Raw genomic sequence first — 18,922 nt, forward strand, 5'->3', positions numbered from 1 at the left:
CTCCAGGGTCAGACTATGGGACACCCCCATTATAATACAGTGCCGCTCCTCCTAGTCTTATATCACGTGAGCCCTCCCTGCCCCAAACAGGCAACTAAACACAGCAGTAAACAGCACCGACCCTCAGCAATAAACAGTGTGTGAGCGACCCCACTCATCATGTAGACTTGTGCTGTGTGACTGACGACCCCCCTCGCTTACAATCATCTATTCTACACTCTCCCTATTTCTCCACTATACCAGTCATTCCACTGGCCCGAACTTACTCTGTACTTGCCCCTTTACTCATTCTCACTGACGGCTTCTAAGTGCTCACAATAGGCAATTGCCCTGTTTGCTGCTTGTTGTAGTTGCACTTCTATTTCCTATTCCTCCCCGTACCATATACCCCCTGTACAGTCGCACATGAGCAGGCCACTAAATTATAATATATATAATAAGCCCTCCCTACTTATATGTCACACGGGCTTTCTACTATAGGGAGCCCATGGGAAACCTGCAGAATACACACAAATACTGACTGGTGTGAGTCCTGCTCAGCACAATAAAGTATTTCACTGTAGTGACAACACATGTATAATATCCTCCAGCTGCTTCTTATGGAGTTGTTTCTTAATGTTCCATGAACTCATGTAACTAAAATAATGGGAATCCTCCATCTGAAACCACCCCCCGTGAGCGTTGCTGAACTATAAGTGTCTCCCTGGTGGATATTGTAATGTGATAGTGTAGTTGTGCTATGTGACACCAGAACAGCTGGAGCAGGGCAGCTTCCCTGTGTCATATAGACGTGTGTGTGTATATATATATATATATAGTGCACTTTGTGACTGAACCCAGGAGTTTAGTTTTATTCATTGAAGCAATGCTCTATTTGTCGTTGTATAGTCAGCCATTTATTCTACGACTTGTGCCTTATGTCCTACATTGTGGCCTCCAAACAGTTACGTTTCCGTGTTAAAGTGATGTTTGACTCGGTCTTAGAAACAGGATTTTGGTTTTAATTTATTCTGTAATGATTTTTACGATGTACTTTTTATTTCTAAATTACACTGCAAATAATTCACTCTACCGTCTACCATATAAAATGTCATTCCTGAAGCAGCAAGTGTATTTAGTTGTAATATTGGTGTGTAGGTGCATCTCAGCTCATTTTGCCTGGTCATGTGATTTCAGAAAGAGCCAGCACTTTAGGATGGAACTGCTTTCTGGCAGGCTGTTGTTTCTCCTACTCAATGTAACTGAATGTGTCTCAGTGGGACCTGGATTTTACTATTGAGTGTTGTTCTTATATCTACCAGGCAGCTGTTATCTTGTGTTAGGGAGCTGTTATCTGGTTACCTTCCCATTGTTCTGTTGTTAGGCTGCTGGGGGGGGAAGGGAGGGGGATGATATCACTCCAACTTGCAGTACAGCAGTAAAGAGTGACTGAAGTTTATCAGAACACAAATCACATGACTGGGGGCACCTGGGAGACTGACAATATGTCTAGCCTCATGTCGGATTTTTAGTAGGAGAAGTCTCTGGTGAGACCAGCCCTGGGCCGGACATGGAGGCCTGTATGTGAGCAGAGCAGCTATTAAATAACATAATTGTATAGATCACTCCCAGCGAGACATCTGGACTATATTGGCTTCAACTATAACACACATGATAAATTGAGCCGAGTGGATTGTGTGAGAAAGGGTTTCTCTCTGGAGAAAGAATAACATAACACACTAGGCCTGGAGATTTGGTTTTGCACTTATTGGAAACTTGTCACTAGTCGTTGTGGTACATAGTATGTTACACCCATAGTGTGTAGCATAATGTCAACACAACTGCAGCCTGTTGTTGGCAGTTTTTCCTGCTGGATAAACACACAACTTACAGCGCCACCCTCTGAATTAAGTTAGAAACTTTGTATCTGTATTTCTGGCTCTTCAGTGCAGGAGATCAAAGCGAGAGTCGGAACATTTCAATAACAAACTCGGACTGCGGGCTGTCAAATTCGGGACTGTCCTGTGAAAAACGGAACAGTTGGAAGGTATGGTATAAAAACTAAAAACTCTGTGGTAATACCTGTGTAACACCCCTGGTGTACAGCACCCGAGAAACATGGGTCCCAATGTGCTGTAAAATAGGGAAAAATCAATGATAGAAGCAGCCATAAAAGCTGTTAGTGCATTTTGTTTCTCCCCCACAAACATGATTTCTGATTTGACTTTATTCTTGCAGTCATTCTAAACTTGCAGGTGTATGATAGTGCTCCCTTGTGCGACACAATGTAAGATAAAGAATAGAACACTCCTTTAATTTTGCTTACTCTGATAGTAATTGGTGCTTGTGGTTAGTGGTGCACAGTACGTACTCGTGTATTTGCACTGTTTCACTATCATTCTCCAGAGATGCAACTTTACCTGAATTCCTTGACCCAGAGGAAATGCCCCTGGAAGGAAAAAGGAGAATCACAAATACTCCATGTGTTCCCAGGCTGCTGAATAACATTATATGTGGTTTTATAACCATAACCCGTCTCTTTCTGCCAAGATACTTCCTCCTTTGTTTTGTCATTCACTAGAAAGGACTGCACCCCACAGCTTAATCACTGTAGCACCCCAAATTTTATGAAAGCCATAACCCTTCTTTCACCAGACAGGGGCCATGCATCCGTTTCTCTTCATTCTCTCTCCATGCGGCAGTTGGGTGTCAACTCGGGGGCTTGAGTTCTCCCACGGCTGGAGGGTGCATAGTAAATCGCATTGCAATCTGAGCCAAAGGAGATCAAATGTAGAATCTGCATTTAGCTTTACTGGCATCCTTTATGGGCAATGTTTTTGTGTTTCCTCAATTTACCCTCTTTCTGATTCAATTGGGATGTTCTATACAAACTGCTGCTTCTGTTGGGATATTGTGAAGAACTAACCATCTGGTTCATTTAGTGTGTGAGTTTATAGGTCTGTTGCTACTGAAATTCTTCATCCGTTTTATCTAGGATAATCTATTGTTCCTTTTGGATATGATCTATAAATCTGTGACTACTGAAACCCGTATGTGTGTCGTGTATTACATACAATCATCTGCTGAAATCCCTTCTTTGGGTTCATCTGGGATGTTCTCCACAAGACCCTGGTTCAGGAAAGCCTCTAGCCGGACCTTCAGACTTGACTATGTGCCATCTTATGTGCCTTGCAGGGGTTGTTAGTAAAAGAGGCTCAGGACAGTGTGGGGGGATACCTATCAATGGGCCGCTGAGTGGGGGGCAAGGCACTTACAGCTGTTTAGCAAAAAGGAAGTGATATTTCCTGTAGGAGGATGAAGTCAAATCTCTTCCAGCTCTATGGCTTCTGCCATTGATTTTCTGCATAAAGATAATGTACTTGTGAATAAGTCAATGCTGAGGAGGAGCCGCCACTGTGTCTGAGCAATAAAACAACAATAGCTATGTGTGACACTGCTTCTAATGGATTCTTCATTGCTTCCTTCTACCATCAACCAACTGGTGCTGACATGATAACTTAGTGGCCAGACATACAGAGATCAACTCATCTGGCGAGGTTGATCCGATTGTGTACCCTAGAGCAGAGTCCTGCAGCAGGTCAGGCACTCGGAAAAAAAAGCAGGCACCCTGCGCAATGAGCTGAAGATTTTCAGGTCTAGCTATAGTTGTGGGTTGCGGGTCTCATCTAAATGTCTAAAGTTTTACAAAACTTTGTCACTTCTGGCGTGGTCGGCGGGTTGCGAATAAGGCAGTTAGGGGTCCGGGTTGGGTAGCGGATCAAAGTGGGTAAAAATGGTTCTGGTCGCGGGATTCGGTCTTACAATTGGTTCCGCGAATGACTCAACTATAGGGCCCAACGATTGGATCACAAGGAGAAGAATACAGGCAAGTGGATCAAGGACCATATCAACCAACTGGCATTGTCCTTGATCCGATGGGCTTTTTAAATCTGCCCGATCAACATCTGGCCCACTTTCAGATATTAATTAGGGAAGTTTGTCGGAGGGCCCCATACATTGCCCTATAAACTGCCCACTAAATCTGTCAGCATCTAATATGGGCCTGTGTATGGGGACCTTTAGTTATTTGTTGTATTGTGGATCACACCTTCACAGATACACTTGGATGTCTGGTCAGAGTTAGCAGGGTGCAGTTGAACCTGGATGCATGATAATGTGTATAAAGTAGCAAGGGATTTGCTCTCTCCACTGTTTGGGGAATATATTTCCTAGGCCATAAGCAACCCTGCTTCCCTTCCAATAACCTGTCATCTCTTGTCTGGGATACAACTTAGAACCAGCGGCAGTCCTGCAAGAATCCTGGCACACTTCATGTTTATTGATGCACTGAGGAGAGACCTGTGATATACATCTAATATCTAGCAAAATATTTCCAGATAATGCATCTTCCTGTATTTTGGATCTCCATACCTTAAGTCTGGTTTTGCTTCCAATAAGGATTAATTATATCTTAGTTGGGATCAAGTACAAGCGACTGTTTTATTATTACACAAAAAAAGGATTTTTTTAAAAAAAAATTTGGATTATTTGAATAAAATTGAGTCTATAGGAGACATTCTGTACTGATTCCATACCTGTACAGGTGTTATTGTACCCAGTATATATCTAGCAGCTACTAATGTTCTTGTGTGACATGAGTGTGATTGACTGGAAATACCAGGGTAGCTGAGTCCTGGATTATTCCATTCAAGGGCCATTTTTTTGTGCTCATACACATGTATGAAAACGTATCTGTTGTTCCGCATGCATTTCTCATCCGTCAGCCTTTACTGTAAATCTTACTGACTTTCTGTCCGGCCCAGCAGTCTGGGAATGTTTGTACTGGGCAAGTACGGGCGGCTTTCTTCTATTTCATCATATAAAGTGAAGAAGTGCCAGTCTGTAAAGCTGATGTCATGTCACTACTAATGTTACCTGTGTTGTTATAACTTGCGGTAAGTGCTCACACAACTTGACTTGTTCTATCCAAAGTAATTGTGTATCATTTGCTACAGGCAGGGGTGCAAGTATTAGGGCACTAAAAGTGGCCATAGATGTACCGATAAAATCATATGAAACGAGTTTTTGAAGGCTCTACACGTGTGTCTTGAAACAAACAATCTTGGAAAGATCTTTTCCAGGAAAGATCATAAACATCTATGGCCACCTTAAAAGAGAAGTCAACCTGTACAGGGAAAAACCCCTCCACCCCGACCTACCTGCCCCTCGGGCAAATGCCCCTAACTTGTTACTTAGCCCTCCATTCCAGGTCCTCTGCTGCGGAGTTCACGGGCACCATCTTCTCCCGAGCGCTCTTCTTCCTGCTTTGACCGGCGTTCTTTGGCGCATGCGCAGTACGATGCATTTACCGTTAAGGATCTTCTGCGCATGCGCCGAAAGTCACGAAGTTTCCGAAAAAAAAGATCAGAAACTTTGTGACTTTTTGTGCGTATGCGCAGTTGCTCCGTACCAGCAAATGCCTCCAACTGCGCAAGCGCCCGAAAGTCACAACGTATCCAATCTTTTTTTTGGAAAGTTCGTGACTTTCGGCGCATGCGTAGAAGATCCTTAACGGTAAATGCCTTGTACTGCACATGCGCCAAAGAACGCCAGTCAAAGCAGGAAGAAGAGCGCTTGGGAGAACATGGAGCCCGTGAAGTCCACAGCAGAGGACCTGGAAGGAGGGCTAAGTAACAATTTAGGGGCATTTGCCCGGGGGGGGGCAGGTAGGCCGGGATGGAGGGGGCCTACAAAAGGGAGGGGGGGTTTTCCCCATACAGGTTGACTTCTCCTTTAAGTGTGCAAAATGATGCCCCTTAGAGCAGATACACAAAGCATTTACGTGTTAACCGTCCAATTTACTTTGTGCCCAGTACAGTATAGAAATCCAGCACACTCATAAGCAGGGGCAAAGTACGTGGATTATGGGTAAAAAGTCTGATTTGCACCAGTTTTTTTTCCCTTTGCAAAAATGGTTATTACTTGAGACCTGCTGATGCCCTTATGGCATTTCTGAATATTAATTGTCTGACCTGTGGGCACAGTCATACAATCCCTTTTGCTGCCAAGCTTTCAATTGCACCATGGCAAAATGCTCACAATCATCATGTGTGCCATTGCTTAAAGGAGAAGGAAAGCTACCAAGACCGTTTATTGCCAATAGATTAGCCACAATAGTGCAAGCTATAACACTATTTATTCTGCAGAATGCTTTACCATACCTGAGTAACAGCGCTAGAAGCTCTCTGTTTGTTTAGGATAGCAGCTGCAATATTAGCTTGGTGTGACATCACTTCCTTCCTGAGTCTCTTCCTGCTCACTCATAGCTCTGGGCTCAGATTACAGCAGGGAGGGAGAGAGGAGCAAACTGAGCATGCTCAAGCCCTAGCCCTGGAGGTTTAAGCTGAAAACAGTTAGTCTGATACAGAAGCCCATGAGTACACAATAGAAGGAAAGAAATGTGCTGTTTCTTTTGACAGAGGACTCAGAGCAACATTACTTTGAGGGGTTACTGGTGTATTTATATAGACCTTTCTGATAAAGCTTACTTAGTTTTAACCTTTCCTTCTCCTTTAAAGGGGAATTATAGGTATAAGTTTGGGGGTATGTTAGTTATAAAAAGCAGCCTATTTTTGCATTTGGAATCGTTTGCCTATTATTAAAGTGCTGATGCAGAGGCTGCACTCTGACTTGGTTTTTGCATGAATAACTTCATAGGATTTAACAAGGGTGCAGATTATATGGTGACTTTAGGAAAATGACTATAAAGTGGATGTGTTTCCTAGGTAACCTGTCTGGCCCATTTCTGTCAGTGAATTTGTATGTTATTTTATGTCCTTTGCAAAAAGCCGCGTTGGATGTATGTTTCAGTATATAACATTGATAAAGTGCAGCCCGTTGGTTTTGTTCAGCTGCAGTTCTGGCCCGTGTGACAGTTTGGAGCTGGAGTTGCCACACTCACACCCTCAGCAAGTCTTTCCATGGGCTCAGAGTGTGCCCCTCACCTCAATCACATTCCATTTAATATCCATCTTATTCCCGCGTATTTAGCACAGCTCACAAATAATGTAGCAAGCTTTTTAATTTACGCTCCTTATAAAGAAAAGCAATCGAGTGACAACCTTGCCTTCCATATTGGCCACATGAATGATGTGTGTATAGAAAGGAACAAATAATGTTCTTCTCACCCATATGTCTATATGAGGGGGTGACCCTGTCCCCCCAGGCTACTCATTGGGTCACGTAACACCTTTTACCGTTTCATGGAACTGGATATTCCACGAGTCACAGCACAAAGATGAAAACCTGCAGCCCTCGGCTATTGTTGGGACCACTGCACAGGACACTGACATTATTACTTGCTCTGCTGCCATCTTAAAGGATCACTAATATCAATTTTTTATATTAAAAAATTAATTTGTGTAGAACGAAAGAAAAATAAAATACAAAGACATATTAAACATTTAAATTGCTAAGTCTTTATTAAGAAATAACTCACCGAAACTCTGCTTGCGCTCCTTCAGAAAAGGCGACAAGGCGATGATCCATCGTGCGGCGCTCAATTTCTCCTCCCTGGCTATCTCCTATAAGGAAAGCAGGGAGGAGAAATCGAGTGCCGCACAATGGATTGCCGGATCGCTTTTTCTGAAGAGCACAAGCAGGGTTTCGTTATTTCTTAATAAAGACTTAAGGTGGCCATAGACGCAGATCTGTTCATTACTATTGAGTGTTGAAGTTTATCATAGCACAAATCACATGAATTGGGGCAGCTGGGAAATTCACAATATGTCTAGCCCCATGTCAGATTTCAAAATTGAATATAAAAAAATCTGTTTGCTCTTTTGAGAAATGGATTTCAGTGCAGAATTCTGCTGGAGCAGCACTATTAACTGATTCATTTTGGGAAAAAAAAATTTCCCATGACAGTATCCCTTTAAGTCTTTTCTTTGCACTAGTAATAACCCCACAGGGCAATTGTTACTCCTCTTAATAAGTAGGAAATAGAACCCTTTATCAAAAAAAAACCCTACCCCCCACCCCATGTAAACCCCCTCCTTCCTACCCCCCCAGCCTAGTGCCCCCCCACCGGGAAATGCCCCGTAACCCTACGTTGAGTAGGGTTTTTTTTTTTTTTGCTAAAGGCTTTGTTTCTCCTTTTAAAGAGGTGATTCATCCTTTAAGGGGAGCTATCATGAAAATGTAATATAAGCTTCCGCATACGGAAATAAGAAACTTTCTAAATACAATCAATTAAATATTCTACATTGTTTCTGAAATAATCAAGTTTATATTCACTATTCCTCTCTCAGCATCTGTTTCTCTTCATTCTCTCTTCATACAGCAGTTGGGTGTCAGATATTCACTGACAGTTAGATCCAATATATCTTATAGGGGGGCTCCTTTTGCCTAGAAGATGTATTAGAGGTCACTCTATTAAACTCACCAGACATCATGTCTCTCTACATGCAGGATTTGTGCAAAAGGCAGTTATTTTGTTAGATTTTGTTTGTACTGGAATCAGTTATTTGAGTGAGTCCTAATTCATCTGCTAGGAAAGGAGCCCTCCTATAAGATATATTGGATCTAACTGTCAGTGAATATGTGACACCCAACTGCTGCATGAAGAGAGAATGAAGAGAAACAGATGCTGAGAGAGGGATAGTGAAGATAAACTTGATTATTTCAGAAACTATGCAGAATATTTAATTGATTGTATTTAGAAAGTTTCTTATTTCAGTATGAGGAAGCTTATGCTACATTTTCGTGATAGTTCCCCTTTAAGTAAACTTTTGCTACATCATCGAATGGTTAGTCCTATGCAGCTTTCCAATTGTAATTTATTTTTTATACTTTTTGAATTATTTCCTTTTTTTCTTCTGACTCTGACTTTCCAGCTTTTAAATTGGGTCACTGACCCCATCTAAAAAACAAATGCTCCATAAAGCTACACCTTTAATGTTGTTGCTACTTTATCTATTCAGACACTTATTCACATTCCAGTCTTATTTAAATCATTGCATTGTTGCTAGGGTAATTTGGACCCTAGCAACCAGGTTGCTGAAATTACAAACTGGAGAGCTGCTGAATAAAAAGCTAAATTACTAAAAAATTACTAAAAAACCATAAATAATAAAAAACGAAAGCTAGTGGCAAATGGTATCAGAATATCCCTCTGTACATCATACTGACCGTTAATTGAAAGGGTTTCTTTGAAAGCATTAGATCTCTCGTTCCAATTGGATGATCTTGAAGCCTTAAAGCCCCCATACACGGGCCGATAAAAACTGGAGACAGACCGAGTTGGCTGCTTATTGGCCTGTGTGTGGGGCCATCCGATGAGCTTCCTGATCGATATCTGGCTGAAAGTCGGACAGATCTTGATCGGGCAGGTTAAAAAATCCTGCAGGATCGCGGACCACATACACTTATAGATGTGGCCACAATCCGGCAGGATTTTTTAACCTGCCCATATCTGATCCATTTTGATCCGATCGTTGGGCCCTAGGGCCCACAATCGGATCAGCCCGATATCACTCACTTCAATGTGGGCATATCGGGGAGAGATCCGCTCATTTGCCGACTCTATAGAATACAGTGGGTTGGGTTCTTACACAAGGAGATAAAATAGGCCAATGTCATTCATGGCTCCCTACAGAACTATAGAATGGCTGTCATTCATGTATAAAATAGGGACATTGTTGGGAAGAAATAGGTTAACTCTAGTTGCATGGAAAATAAAGCTCAGATTATGTCTGTATTGCCTTTATATTCTTGCTGTTCCTTTAATTGGCAATGGCTAGAGAGCTGCGGGTTGGAAGCCTTAGATAAGGGGGATAATAAAGTGCTTTCCACGACTGGCCGGAGAAGGACAAAGTGATCTCATATTAATGGAATGTTAATTGCTGAAACGAGCGGCCATGTTAAACCTTCAGCGCCTGCTATTATGGGATGTGATTCTGCATGTCTGTGCCTCGGAGGGACCCCAGGATCTCCCCATGAGATGCAACTGCCGCATCTCCATGTACTGACTGTGCCCTTCCTCCTCTACACTATGGGGTATATTTATCAAAGAGTGAAGTTAGAGATCGCCCAGTCTGCTAGAGTGAAATTCCATCACTCTCCATTCATTTCTATGGGATTTTGAAAGACGTATTTATCTAAGGATGAACTTTCACTTTCACCCATTGATAAATACTCTCTTATAGATCCCATAGAAATGAATGGAGAGTGGTGGAATTTCACTCTAGAGGACTGTGACGACCTCGAATGTCACTCTTTGATAAATCTACTCCTTTGTCTCCTCTCGGTTCTTCTCGATCTACTGTCCCCTTGTCTATCCTCCTGTGAAACTCATATACAGATCGTCTGTGCTCATGTGTTGCCGACCAATGGAACAGTTTTTGAAAAGGGGGGTCTATGCCGCCAGTCCATATTGGGCTGCAGAGTAACAGGGACTTGCCCCAGTTCCCAAGGCACCATTAAATAATCACTTAACAGAAGTGTGTCCCATGACTCGTAGTTCATAATAAGTCCAACATTTATTTGATTAGAATAATACCAGATTAAAAGTTAGTAAATACTGACCCCATGTGATCCACCTTATGCGTTTGGTACTTAATCATAATTGTTTAAGGTGATTAAGTACTGGAGGGTACAAAATGCATAAGGTGGGTCATATGGGGTCAGTATTTACTAACTTTTAATTTGGTATTATGCTAATAGAATACATTTTGGACTTTTTATGAATTACAAATCATGGGACACATATTTTTGTGAAACGATTAACTAGGGATGCACCGAATACACTATTTCGGATTCGGCTGAATCACTGAATCCTTGGTGAAAGATTTGTCCGAATCCTATATGCATATGCAAATTAGGGGCAGGACAGGAAAAAGTGGAAAAAATTCTTCTTTTGTGATGAAAACTCACGTGATTTCCCTACCTGTCCCTAATTTACATATGCAAATTAGGATTCAGTTCGGCCAGGCACAATGATTTGGCCGAATCCTGCTTAAAGGAGAAGGAAAGCTAGCAAAGCAGTTTATTGCCAATAGATTAGCCACAAGAGTGCAAGCTAGAACACTATTCTGTAGAATGATTTACCATACCTGAGTAAACAGCTCTAGTAGCTCTCTGTTTGTTTAGGATAGCAGCTGCCATATTAGCTTGGTGTGACATCACTTCCTGCCTGAGTCTCTCCCTGCTCACTCATAGCTCTGGGCTCAGATTACAGCAGGGAGGGGAGAGAGGAGCAAACTGAGCATGCTCAAGCCCTAGCCCTGGAGGTTTCAACTGAAAACAGTTAGTCTGATACAGAAGCCCATGAGTACACAATAGAAGGAAAGAAATGTGCTGTTTCTTTTGACAGAGGACTCAGAGCAGCATTACTTTGAGGGGTTACTGGTGTATTTATATAGACCTTTCTGATAAAGCTTACTTACTTTTAACCTTTCATTTGTCTTTAATATTGTATGAGGTTTTTATTTGCATCTGGCGCACAGACCCACCCTACTCCCAAGAAGCAAGTGTGCCAGATGTAGCAATCGCTCCTGTCCCACAATGCAACTGGGTTTTCCCCTTTTCATATGTCCCCAAATGTTGCCGTAACTATTGCTGCCCATGGGCGGCTGTGCATGGTTCCCAAGCAATTCCATTGAATATATATTGTACTGCAGAATCTGCTCATTTTGTTGGGTGGTGCTCTATCTGGGATCCTTGCTGCAATCCTTGGTATCCTTAGTTCATATATTCATAGAAAATCAGACGGCACACACAAAAGCATTCGTGCTAAATAGTTGTAGATTTATTGAGATCCCCAAAAAACGACAACTATTTAGCAGGAATGCTTTTGTGTGTGCCGTCTGATTTTCTATGAATATATGTTCCCAGGCAATTCCATTTAATGATTGAGATTGTGCAAGGCCTCTTCTGTCCTTTCCCCTTTACAATGATGACCCCCGTGAACTTGGCATTTCAAGTGAAAAACATCATGAACAAAGGCACATTTTTGTTTGTCTCAGTTCTCCCTGTGCAGTTGAGCAGTACAAGTTTGTCTCATTACTGGTGAGTGTGGGCCAGTGTAGGTGACACAGCTGGGCTTTTGCTTAGTAAGCACAGAGCTCCGTGTATTTCACAAGCACATGATTTGTTGGGATATTTCAGTAAGTGTGTCATGGGCAGAAGTGCTTGTGAAATGTGCAGCCTCATATAGAGATACATATACGGCTCACACAGACAGTAGCCACCTGACTGTAGAATAGACATTCATGATAATGTTTTGTGAAGCCCTTTCAGTTACAGCAGGGCTGTCCAACTGGCGACCCCCACATGCTGTGTCTGATCTGACCATATGTGACATTTAAAAGGTATCACTACAGAGATTACCTGGCCCCTGCATTTAAACCTCAAATTCAGTCTAATCCCCTGTATTGTTCATACCTGTGACACCTCTATTGTTTATATCCTAAAGCCCCTGTACTGTTCTACCTGAGACCCCTCTATTGTTTATATCCTAAAGCCCCTGTACTGTTCTACCTGAGACCCCTCTATTGTTTATATCCTAAAGCCCCTGTACTGTTCTACCTGAGACCCCTCTATTGTTTATATCCTAAAGCCCCTGTACTGTTCTACCTGAGACCCCTCTATTGTTTATATCCTAAAGCCCCTGTACTGTTCTACCTGAGACCCCTCTATTGTTTATATCCTAAAGCCCCTGTACTGTTCTACCTGAGACCCCTCTATTGTTTATATCCTAAAGCCCCTGTACTGTTCTACCTGAGACCCCTCTATTGTTTATATCCTAAAGCCCCTGTACTGTTCTACCTGAGACCCCTCTATTGTTTATATCCTAAAGCCCCTGTACTGTTCTACCTGAGACCCCTCTATTGTTTGCCATACATTATGATCCAATCATTGTGCCCTAAGCCCACATTCAGATCAGCCCGATATCACTCACCTCAATGTGACCATATCGCCAAACAAGCGAATGTCTCTGTTTATGGCCACCTTAAGTCTACTAGAAAATCATATAAACATTAAATAAAGCCAATAGGCTGGTTTTGCTTCCAATAAGGATTAATTATATCTTAGTTGGGATCAAGTACAAACTACTGTTTTATTATTACACTTTTTTTAAAAAAAAATTGATTTATTTGGATAACATGGAGTCTATGGGAGATGAATTTACTGTATAACCAGTTTCAGGTTAACAGATCCCATAACTCTAACTGTACTGGGAAATCGCAAGACCTACTGCTGTCATTGGCCGTCCATGTGCAGATAGTTGGTGATATTATTGGTCACCTTGTGTGATAAGCAGTCCAATCCCACAGGATCCCATTTCTCATAGACTTTAGCAGTGCCCTTCATTCTTATTTCTAGGCCTCATCACACTGCTGTTTGTCTTGTTCCAGGCTGCCATTTATACAGACCTCTGCTTCTCCGTTGCTATTTTTATATTAAAGGACAAGTAAACCTTTACAATGAGTGTAAAATGGATGAGGGGGCTATTCTAAGCACTTCTGCAATGTACATTCATTATTTATTTATACATGTACTGTTAATATGAATGAATTTTGTCACAACAGCGCCACCTGCTGGTCATTTTCCCACCAGTCTGACCAGCAAGTAGTCAAGGAAGTTGTCAGGAGAAAGAAAGAGGCTGATGTTCTTCTGCTTAGGAAAACAATTAGAAAGCTCAGATAACGTTTCTCACATCTTTCCTAAGCAGAAGAACATCAGAGTCTAACATAATAGCCAGAACACTACTTCCTGCTTTTCAGCTCTCTTGGTTACCGGTCAGTAACCAATCAGTGATTTCATTTAATCAGTTTCCATCATGTTATTCCCCTAAAAACTGTTGCTTTCCCAGTGTGGCTATTGGATCAAGCATGCTGACACTAACCATGTTGTTGGATCAGTTATTTTGTTATTTTATTAATTTGCCTAATTGTTTTGTATTTTTATGCTTGCATTGTTTTTCCTTACATTTTTTTTGTGTCATTTGCTCTTTGATCATTTGGAGTACAAACACATTTTTAGCAATTTTGAATTCGTCAGAGTGTGTACTTTCCAAAAATATATGATTTTTTGTTGTCTTTGTGCTGTTAGGAGGTTCTTGTGGCACATAATAAGCAGTCTGGGTCTATGTTCACAAAAGGCGAATTGGCAGCCGAGAAAATTCAAATGCACTATTTTTATTTGCGGTCCGCACATGCCAACTGCTTTAGTATATCTATGCATATTGGGCATCAAACTCTTCCGTAGACCCTTGGCATCATTATTTAGGGTGTTTTACAATTGTTTGTAAGAAATTGGCTGAGATAAATGCGGCCAATTGCAATATTTTGAGGCAATTTTCAGAAATGTCCTAAAAACCACTGCCTTTAGCGTAGCTTTGCAGTATGGTAGTTTGAAGTAGAAAGACATAATTACCTATTTCGGATTAGTCAGAATGTGTTCTTTCCAAAAATATATGGCTCTGGGGGGGGGTCTTTGTGCCATTAGGAGGGTCTTGTGGCAGACAATGCGCAGTCACAGGTCTTTGTTCACAGAAGGCAAAACGGCAGCGGAGAAAAGTCAAATGCACTGTTTTTATTTGAGGTCCATGCCAGCTGCTTTGGTTTATCTATGCACATTGGGCATCAAACTGTTCAGTCAACCTTTGGCGTCAATATTTGAGGTGTTTTCCAATTGTATGTAAGAAATTGGGTGAGATAAATGTGGCAAAATTGCAATCTTTTTATGCGATTTTCAGAAATGTAAAAACAGCTGCCTTTCTCGCCAAATTTAGGAGGTTTGGGGCTTGGTACATTGGAGTAGAAAGACATGCATACCCAATTTGGATTCAGGGGATTGTGTACTTTCCGAAAATGTATGGTTTTCTGGGGTGAACGTACTGTTTTCTACCATTGCGCCCCCCAAATCTATGTAAATGTGTTGATTTTGCAGTACCTGAAATGACAGAACATATGGGGGGTCTTTGTTTTGGGGCCCCTATATGCCACATGCTTGGGTACACCTATACATATTGGGCATAAAAATGTTCAGAGGACCCCAGGCTTTCATATTTGGGGTGATTTATTGTTACACCTACCTGCACAGCAGTTAGGGACCGTCTGACAATTCCTATCCACAGCAGTAAATGAAGGGGGAATTTCACTGCATACAGTCAGGTTTCTTATAAAAACAGTAGACATTTTTTAATTAAAGTATATTGGAGATAGGTTTCTTTTTCATTAAAGGGATCCTGTCATCAGAAAACATGTTTTTTTTTCAAAACACATCAGTTAATAGAGCTACTCCAGCAGAATTCTGCAATGAAATCCATTTCTCAAAAGAGCAAACAGATTTTTTATATTCAATTTTGAAATCTGACATGGCGCTAGACATTTAGTCAATTTCCCAGCTGCCCCCACTCATGTGACTTATGCCTGCACTTTAGGAGAGAAATGCTTTCTGGCAGGCTGCTGTTTTTCCCACCTTGAGGTGGGCAATATCGGGCTGATCCGATCGTGGGCCCAACGATCGGATCCTAACGAATGGGAACGGGCTGTCGGATTGCGGGACCGCATGAACGCATCTCGATCGGGGGGCCCCATACACGGGCCAATAAGCTGCCGACTCGATCTGTCGGCAGCTTTTATCGGCCCGTGTATGGCCACCATAACTTGTAGTAAAGAGTGATGGAAGTTTATCAGAGCACAAGTCACATGACTTGGGGCAGCTGGGAAATTGACAAAATGTCTAGCCCCATGTCAGATTTCAAAATTTAATATAAAAAAATCTATTTGCTCTTTTGAGAAATGGATTTCAGTGCAGAATTCTGCTGGAGCAGCGCTATTAACTGATGAGTTTTGAAAACAATTTTTTTCCCCCATGACAGTATCCCTTTAAAGAAAGTAAAAATGGGATTTAATTTTTTTGCCTTTACATCCCCTTTAAAGTGAAAGAGCACAAAAAGTCTAAAAACTGCTTGGCAGGAGATGTTCACCTTTAGGACAGATCGGTTGTCAGGGAAAGGGTTAATGTGCTGGGTGCAATGTGCAGGAGGTGAGTGTGTGAGGTGTGGCACCCATAAGATCACTGTGCAGCTCTCAGTCACCGGCCTCACCCTTGTATTAGCCCCAGGGATAGAGACGCTCATGCTTGTAGCCTTCTACTTCTCTACTGTCTTCCCTGTAACAACCCAGACACAAACACACACACTGTCACAATGTGCTCTGGGGATTGTGTGAGTTTCCTACTGGCGGCACTAATGAATACAACAGCTGTGTGTATATGGCGTAATGCACATTGGGACTTCTCTTCCCACAATTCTCCTGTGTTGTACACTTCTAGCATTCCATCATATGCCACTGGGAGTTGTAGTGCAGCTACAGGCTGGGGATTCCTAGTTATTACCATGTCCTCTTCACAAGATAAAGAAACAAGTGATATGTGCACTTCTATAGTAACTGCCCCCATTATTGGAGATTTCTCAATAATCCATTTAGGGTGAAGATTTGGTGACAAATCGACTCTTCTTTGGGGCGACCGTTCTCCCCGAACTGCCTTCCCGCTGGCTACAATCGCCAACGGTATGGCACTTGGAACGCTTCATTTTCCGAAACTTCGGGCGACTTCAGAAAGCGAAGCGATCCAACTGCCATCTCCCCGAATCTCCACGTGTGTCTCTGCCCTTAAAGAGGCAGGAACTTTGATCCCGCCCCTTCATTAAGTGATCACTAAATGGCAAGGTAAGTGACCTACGGAAAGCCACATGGGTCAAGTTGCAAATGTTTGTACTGTACCTTAACAGACATGGGGAGCAGTTCAAATAAATAATATGATCAATTATAAGATAATTAGCAAATGGGGCTATGCACTGATATCATATACTGAAGGAATCACTGTTGAATGTACTGTTTGAAGCATTCAGTTGGTTTTCATTATTCAGTTAATTGTCATCTCTGTAGCTTCTACATTGTCTGCCTGTAAGGGGTTAAATAATTTATCTATCAATAGGGAGACCAGTTATTAGCCTTCCATTCTTTTCCTATTTTTATTTATTTAGAAGCTCAGCTGGACACTAGGCAAAGGCAGCAGGCACAATAAATGGGAAAATGCATCAACAGAAAGATGAGCAATAAATACACGAGCTCCCCGTGCGTTTGTCAGGGTGGTAACACACAGAAACAACCAAATAAGCTTTTCTCGTTCAATGTTTTGATTTGTCAGATGCACGAGCTGCAAAGCTGCATAGATTAGAGGAATCAGAAGTATACTAGAAGTTTAACTTCCCCTTTAATTTTTCTTGGCACTTCCACTAAAGAGGTGTTTGTTCTGCTTCTCTCATTAAGCAATTAGTGGCTGTTCCTTAGCAGATTTATGCTTCGCCGCTGGGTATTTGCAAGCAAACGTATGAAATGTTTTTAGTTAAAGGAGAAGGAAAGCTACAGAGGCCTTTTATTGCCAATACATTAGCCACAATAGTGCAAGTTGTAACACTATATTTATTCTGCAGAATGCTTTACCATACCTGAGTAACAGCTCTAGAAGCTCTCTCTGTTTGTTTAGGATAGCAGCTGCCATATTAGCTTGGTGTGACATCACTTCCTGCCTGAGTCTCTCCCTGCTCACTCATAGCTCTGGGCTCAGATTACAGCAGGGAAGGAGAGAGGAACAAACTGAGCATGCTCAAGCCCTAGCCCTGGAGGTTTAAGCAGAAAACAGTTAGTCTGATACAGAAGCCCATGAGTACACAATAGAAGGAAAGAAATGTGCTGTTTCTTTTGACAGAGGACTCAGAGCAACATTACTTTGAGGGGTTACTGGTGTATTTATATAGACCTTTCTGATAAAGTTACTTACTTTTAGCCTTTCCTTCTCCTTTAAAGTGGTTGTTCACCTTCCAAACACTTTTTTTCAGTTCAGTTGTTTTTACAATTTTACAACATTGAGTTGATCCATTTCTCAGCAGCGTCTCTAGAGTATTAGCGACTATTGTATCAATTCTAACAGCTGCCTCTAATGAAACTCCGCCAGGGTTGCCAGGTTGGGTGGTTTTTCTAGCCAAATTGGGCTAATTAAAAGCCCAGGTGGGTTTTGAAAGTTTAAACTAGCCAAGTTGCAGATTTGGGCTACCTGTTGGGCATTTGGCTGGTTTGTATTTTGGAAAGTGAAGTTTTTTTCTTGCCCAAAAGTGCCAAGCCTTTGTCGCCCAATGCATGTTGGGTAATGTAGTTTTTGTTTAACAATTTGACCACTGCCAAGTTTAATTTAAGACTACCCAGCATGCAATTGGACTGATTCAGAAGTTTCAGTTACCAGATTTTGGGCTCTGTACCCCAGTCTCCCGTCTGCACATATTGGGCTGTTTTTGCCTCTTGGCTGCTTTTGGGCTAATTTAGCAGCCGACTTTGGCTGGTTATGCAAATTACACCTGGCAACCCTGCTCAGGGCTTCTGCTCAGCAGGGACAAAGATAAGAAATGTATATAAATGTATGAATTTAGAAAACTTTACAGGGTCGGCGACCCCCCCCCTTCCCAGAGCTGCTTTGGGTGAAAAATTAAACTTTACACTTCAATATTAGAAAAACAGTCACAAATAGAAAGTCACTGCAAAAAAGTCTTTATTTCTGGTGAACTGTCTGAAACCAACTGAACTGAAAAATAATGAATTGAAGGGAAAGTTCACTTTTTACATGGGTGTTATTTTCTGTATAGTTTCATCTTCTATTGGACTCATGGCTCCCGGTGTTTTCTCATTGGTTTATTTCTACTGGTTCTTTTCCTCCCAGCACTTTCATTCCTTTCAAGGGAAATTGAATTTACACCAGTGTTATTTTTATCCTGGAAACCTTCTCCATGTCAGCATTATAATATGCACAAAATGACCTTATTCCATTGGATACAGTCACAGAGGATTAAGACTCAGGCAAAAAGCCCAACACTCAATAT

At 41.8% G+C, this 18,922-nt stretch overlaps 1 protein-coding gene across 1 annotated transcript in view; it reads left to right on the plus strand.

The window, feature by feature from the left end:
* rab10.S (RAB10, member RAS oncogene family S homeolog) overlaps window positions 1–18,922 on the plus strand; it is a 48,223-nt gene that overhangs the window by 1,006 nt on the left and 28,295 nt on the right. The window lies entirely within an intron of this gene.

The sequence above is a fragment of the Xenopus laevis genome, chromosome 5S, assembly GCF_017654675.1.
Source record: "Xenopus laevis strain J_2021 chromosome 5S, Xenopus_laevis_v10.1, whole genome shotgun sequence".
Classification (NCBI taxonomy): Eukaryota; Metazoa; Chordata; class Amphibia; order Anura; family Pipidae; genus Xenopus; species Xenopus laevis.